This window comes from Gadus morhua, unplaced genomic scaffold (assembly GCF_902167405.1).
Source record: "Gadus morhua unplaced genomic scaffold, gadMor3.0, whole genome shotgun sequence".
In the NCBI taxonomy this organism is placed as follows: Eukaryota; Metazoa; Chordata; class Actinopteri; order Gadiformes; family Gadidae; genus Gadus; species Gadus morhua.
Window position 1 is genome coordinate 5,412 of NW_021963996.1, and position 6,611 is coordinate 12,022.

At 54.4% G+C, this 6,611-nt stretch overlaps 1 long non-coding RNA gene across 2 annotated transcripts; it reads right to left on the reverse strand.

The window, feature by feature from the left end:
- Nucleotides 1-2,307: 2,307 nt before the first annotated feature.
- On the reverse strand, nucleotides 2,308-6,232 carry LOC115538682 (uncharacterized). Of its 2 annotated transcripts, none has more exons than XR_003975469.1 (3): nucleotides 5,915-6,232; nucleotides 4,782-4,890; nucleotides 2,308-2,634 (listed from the first exon to the last, which is right to left on the reverse strand). It is a non-coding gene; the product is annotated as an uncharacterized LOC115538682 (long non-coding RNA). The 2 variants fall into 2 exon arrangements; XR_003975470.1 differs by lacking the exon at nucleotides 5,915-6,232 and adding an exon at nucleotides 5,301-5,457.
- Between the last annotated feature and the right edge of the window lie 379 nt (nucleotides 6,233-6,611).

Here is a 6,611-nt window from a genome sequence, read left to right on the forward strand (position 1 = left end):
GCGAGCTTCACGGGTTGTTTTAAAAACGGATTCGCGGGTGTAAACCTCAAAGGCGCGGGTCACGATTTTCTTGGGTATTTCAAAACTGTAACGTACTGGCTCTAGGTACGCCACATAGAAGGGGAGACCACGCAAATTTCAATCATAATAAGGACATTTATTAAACAACTAGACAACAACGGCTGCCAACGGCTGCCAGATCATTAACCTTATATAAGTGTGGTGTAAGTCAGTGTAATGGAAGAACTCAAGATGTGGTGTGGATCAGAATAGGAGCATTCTACTAAACACAGCAGAAGCCAAAACCCGCAAGGAGGAGAGAGCCCCCCCATGTTGGATCTGTATAGCCTTTTATCCTCCAGCCAATCACACGCCCCTGAGCAGAGACAAGGAGAACACCAATAATCCAATCTGCCCGTGGGCGGGGTTAGCAGGGCCGTCACAAGCCTACCTGGCCCCGCACCCTTCTGCCTCCACCACAGACCGGGCCCTCATCATGGTTTTTATCCTCTTCCCCTAGCCCCCATCCTAACCTCTCCCTCACCTGACCCTTACCCTAACCCCGCCCCCCCTGGTCCTAAACCTAACCCCTCCCACCTCCCACCCTAACCCCAACCCCCTCCCTCACCTAGCCCTCACCCTAACCCCACCCCCCCTGACCCTAAACATAACCCCTCCCACCCCTTATCCTAACCCTAACCCCCTCCCTCACCTGACCCTCACCCTAACCCCACCCCCTCTGGCCCTAAACATAACCCCTCCCCCCTCCCACCCTAACCCCAACCCCCTCCCTCACCTAGCCCTTACCCTAACCCCGCCCCCCCTGGTCCTAAACCTAACCCCTCCCACCTCTCACCCTAACCCCAACCCCCTCCCTCACCTAGCCCTCACCCTAACCCCACCCCCTCTGGCCCTAAACATAACCCCTCCCACCCTAACCCCAACCCCCTCCCTCACCTGGCCCTTACCCTAACCCCGCCCCCCCTGGTCCTAAACCTAACCCCTCCCACCTCTCACCCTAACCCCAACCCCCTCCCTCACCTAGCCCTCACCCTAACCCCACCCCCTCTGGCCCTAAACATAACCTCTCCCACCCCTTATCCTAACCCTAACCTCCTCCCTCACCTGACCCTAACCCTAACCCGGGTCCCCCCCTGACCCTAAACATAACCCCTCCCACCCCTGACCCCAACCCCCCTCCCCCATCTGATCCCCATCCCAGCCCCCGCCCCCCCACAAAGGATCCCCCATTTATTTTTTTTCATACCACATGTGTGTGTGTTTGTACTCTGGCCCCGCCCCCCCCGCCACAGCCCCAGGGCCCCCCCTCCGTCCCCCCATTTTTTATTTTTCATAACATTTATGTGTGTTCATTCTGCCCCCCCACCCCAGCCCCAGGGCCCCCCCTCCGTCCCCCTATTTTTTATTTTTCATATGTATATATATATATATGTATATTATTATTAATAACAATATTATATTAATATGATCTTCCACTGCACCCACTGTTATTATTTGGTATTTTTTGTTATATGCCCCGTGCCCCCCTTCCCTGTCATCCTTTTATTTACTTATTCCTCATCCCCCACTCAACTGCTGCCCCTCTTCCTTTAATATATCTTTAATGCATTAACCCTGTTTAAACAAACACAATATTTACCTTTATTGTTCGGCGTCACTTTGCACCCCCTGTTGGTGACCCAGATTAACGCCAGCGCCACGGCTTTCGATGCTCCATCACCTGGATGTTTGGTGGTATTGCAACGTTAAAGTACAATAACATCAAAACGTTTTTACAACGATCTAATTCGACCTTATTATCGGCCCCACTTGTAATTATATTTTTATTCACCCTCCCAGCTCCCCATTGCCCTTTCCCTCGACTCCTCCCTTCATCCAGGTCCTTGCTTTTATTTAATTTCATTAGTTTTCATCCTTTATCCATGTCCCGTGTCCCCCATTCCATTATTGTTTTGCGTCACTTTGCACCCCCTGTCGGTGACCCAGACTAACACCAACGCCACGGCTTTCCATGCTCCATCTCCTGTTTGTTTGATGTATTGCAACGGAAAAATACAACATTATCAAAACGGGTTTATAACGGTCTAATTTGACCTTATTACCGTCCCCACTTGTAATTACAATTTGATTCACCCTCCCGACTCCCCTTTGACCTTTCCCTCGGCTCCTTCTTCCATCCAGGCCCATATTTTTATTTATTTTTATCCTTTATCAGTGTCCCGTGACCCCATTCCATGCCTCCTTCTCACTTATCCCCTTTCCCCCACTTACCTGCTGCTCCCTCTTCTTTTATGTTTATATACATTTTTTCAAATGCATATATACATGTAAAAATCGATGTTTTTAATGTATGAACCCGCATCACGGTCGCATTAATGTACAGTTTGCCTTTTATGTTTTTGTATATTTTTTTACCCTTGGATTGTATCACCTTGACCCCCACACTGCAATAATTCGATACAACGGTATTATTTTATTGTGTTTTTAATTATTTCTATTACGGCCGTCATCTCTGCTTTTAACACCACCCGGTTTAAGGCGACTTAGCAGCCCCTGCTGGCGGCTCCGGTTGGTGCAGACACCACGATCCTCCGGGCTCCACCTGCTGGTGACCTGGAGAAACACAGCAAAAGTGATATAATGTTGCATTCCTTCAGCATTACTTTTGAAATTCGACCCCCTGATTGGCCCAAATTCAAACTTTAAAGTTGTTTACTCTCCTGACCTCTCATTGGCTCTTCACCTGACCCCCCCATTGGCTTTTCATGTTTCAATTTGAAATTGTTTTGATGCCCTGGCCCCCTATTGGATGTCTCTGCCCCAGACCTCAAGTCCCCCCTCCCTCCTACATGTCTGTATAAAAGTATTTGTTTTCGTTGTCTCTCATTTGTGCTCTGTAACCAGGGCTTGTCTGGATTCTCCATTATACGGTCTGTTTCTATGCTATCTATTTGTACCTGATGAAGTCATTGTATTGACGAAACGTAGTACTTTGCCCACAGCAGCCTAATTTCCAAATAAATCGGATATTGGCTGGATCGCACTGGTCTCATTACCTTACAGTTCAGTTTAGTTTATTTCAGTATAGCTTAGAAACTTTCCGTTTTAATTCGAATTCGAACTATTTGAAAAGAAACATGCAACCGAACCCCCTTCAAGATGACGGTGAGTGGACCCTGGTCCAACGGGGACGTCGCAGGCGGACTCCTCGGGACCCCCACTACCCCCCACCGCTGATGGATTTCTCCGCGTGGGCTGCACCTGCTCCGGAGGCCCGCTTCCATCACTTCGACCACGGACACGAATACTCTGGGCCCCACGCCACCCGTCTCCCAGACGTTGGGAGCAACACGCGAGGCCCGTCAGGGACTGGTCTCCCTACGGGCCTACCCGTCACCACCACGAGGGTTGGTCCGAGGCCCACGGACCGGCCTACTCGCCTCCACGCCGACCGGCCTACTCGCCTCCTCGCCGTGAGGCGCAGGAGCCTCTCCATCGCCGCGCTCCTGAGACGCGTCGGGCTCCTCGACATCCCGCCCGAGCTCCGAGCCCCCCCGCCGGACCCCGCAGGTGAGACCTCCACCTCCGCGTCCCGACCCACGACCCCGCGACCGGCCCCGACCTCCGGTCACCACCGCGGCGCGCACTGGGTCTGCGCGTCCGCCTCCACCCAGGCAGGCGCCGCGTGCCCCGGCTGCTCAGCTCTGTGACGACCCGGACTCCTGGCGGCCCTGAAGGCCTCTCACCACCTCGCCAACGCCGAGGGCCCGGAGCCCCTTCCCGTCGTCGCCAGGCTAGCTGAGTCCCTGAGGGTCTCCATTCACCCTGCTGTCCCCAACGCCGCGACCGCGCAGCTGATTGACGGTGACGCGCGCAACTGGCGGTACACCAGCATGCTGCTGCTCCGGGACCACTACAAGGCTGCGGTGGACGAGAAGGTGGGTGCTCTCCTCCTCCTTCCAGACCCCATCTGGCGCCCGAACTTCACCGTGGCCCTGGCCTGGGCTCAACGCCACTTCGGCCAACGCCTGCGCCCGGAGACGGTGAGCGCGCTGCGCTCTCGCCTCAGAGAGGTTCCGGACGTTCCGGTCCCTCTGGTCCAGCTGTTCCCGCAACCCGCCCCTGGAGCCGTGCTGCCACGCTTCCCCCTACCTGCTGGACCACCGCCTTCTGCCTCCGGTCCCCTGGACCCGGTCCGGAGGCCCTTGACGTGGGGGTAGGACCTGCTGAACGGCGCTCCCCGGCCAGGCTGCCGTCGCCTACCTTTTCGCTGGCCTTCTCCTCCTCTCCTTCTTCTCCACCCCTGTGCCCCCCCATCCCCCCCGCCTCCTCTTCCTCTCCCGTTCCCCTTACCCCCTCTCCTCCACGGTCTGCAGCCCTGGGACTTCTCCAGAGCACCACACCGTTGGCTCAAAGGACCAGGCTCGCGTCCAGCCGCCTCCGCCGACGAGTCGCAGCCATGCCCGCTCCCGGACCTTCCTCTTCTCCTCTTCCTCCCCCTCCTCCTCCTCCACCGCCCTCCGGCTCGACACCCCCGCATGGGTTAGCCCGGGCCGACGCGGAGAGAAACGACGCACCGGCTGACGCACGGGACCCCGCCAGCCCCGCCTCTTCCTTCTCCACCCCGACTGTGACCCTCGCTCGACCCACCCGACACCCAAGCACGGGTAAGAAATGCCAAGAGTGGCACTTACAGTCTAGGGAACCGCTTCTCATTCTCGGTGACTCGAACGTCACACGCTTCACTGAATTTAGCATACCTGGTCTCCAGATCGATGGTTATCCTGGCGCGTCGTTCCGTCATGTCTCCGCGGTGATGGCCAAGACCACCATCAACCCCAAGGTCCGCAAACTGGTCCTGGCTTTCGGCTTAAACAAAAGGAATAACAAGTTAGAGAAATCGTTTGTGCGTAATCTCCAAACCGCTGTTAAATGGGCACGTATCGCGTTCCCTTGCGCTGCGCTCCTGATTCCTGAAGTCAACTATTCCCGTGCGCTCCCGTTCAGAAAGCAGGAGCTTCTCTCCGAGTTAAATGCTTTCATCGCCACTCGATACGAGTCGATCCCAACGCTGCCCAGACAGGCGTTCGTCACCGAACGTGTTAACATCCACTGGTCTCGGGACACGGCAGCGCTCCTCTTTAACCAATGGGTCGGGTATTTAAACTGAGCGCTCCCGCGTCCCGAGACACGCCTCGAGGGAACCGCTCGGTTATAAACCTTTCTACGTCTTTCCTACTTACGGCGGCGCAATTCTCCGTTTTGGATGAAGGACTCACGTTCATTCCCTCCACCGACATAGACCCGTGCGAGTTGTACCAACAGGTCCGCTCGGACATGCAACAGTACCACAGCAGGGTTAAACTAGCCGTCTATTTCCGGGATCACCCCCCGTCGGAGAAACTACCCTTCACATACAAATCCTCCTGGGTTCCACCCGAGGATGACATCCCGTTATTATCACGAATCCTTCAGGATCAACCGGGCCCATGCTAACCTCCTCCCTGAGGAGTCGGAGGCTCTCCGCAAACTAATTCAAAACAAAAATATAGTAATCAAGCCCGCCGATAAAGGCAGAGCTGTTGTCATCATGGACAGGTCTCAGTATATATGGGAGGGCCACAGGCAGCTGCACGACACGCGCTACTACTCCAAACTGGAGGCTCCCATATATACTGAGACCGTCCCGATGATTGTTGATTTGATTTACTCCCTGTGGAGAAAAAAGTACATCACCTATGGGAAGCGGGACTACGTCTTGGGTGACGCGCAACCCAGGCCCAGGCTCTTCTACATGTTACCAAAAATACATAAAGAGCCTGTGGCCTGGAGTGAGCCCTTTAAGATCCCCCCGGGGTGCCCGATAGTTTCGGACTGTAGCAGTGAAACCTACCATACGGCTGAGTACCCGGATCACTATCTTTACCCTCTTTCTATCTCACACGCGAGCTACGTAAAAGACACTTATGATTTCGTCACCAAGGTCCGTGCTCTTCGGATCCCTGCGCACGCTTTCTTATTCACTATGGACGTTGGCAGTCTGTACACTAATATAGACATTGCTGGGGGCATGCGCGCCGTGCGTGATGCTTTTAACCTGCGTCCTGACGTCACGCGCCCTGACGACTAACTTCTTCGCTTGCTGGAGATAAACCTCACGAGAAATGATTTCCTCTTTGACAATCAGTTCTTTCTCCAAATCAAAGGCACGGCTATGGGGAAGAAGTTCGCCCCCTCGTATGCAAACCTCTTTATGGCGCAGTGGGAAGCCTCTGCGCTCGCCGTCTGCCCTCTGCAACCTCTATCATACATGCGTTATCTAGATGACATATGGGGCGTTTGACAACACTCTGAATCGGAATTCGATCAATTTCTAAACATCCTAAACACGCACGATCCGTCCATTACTCTCAAATCATGCAAACATTTTTCCTCCGTTGATTTTCTCGATACCACCACGTTCAAAGGCCCACAGTTCATGACGTCCCTCATGTTAGACGTGAAAGTTTTCTTTAAGCCCCTTGGTTTGAACGTTGGGGTGGGTCGGGGACCCCTAAGGAGCCGCCTGATGATGGCCCGTGCCAGCGACG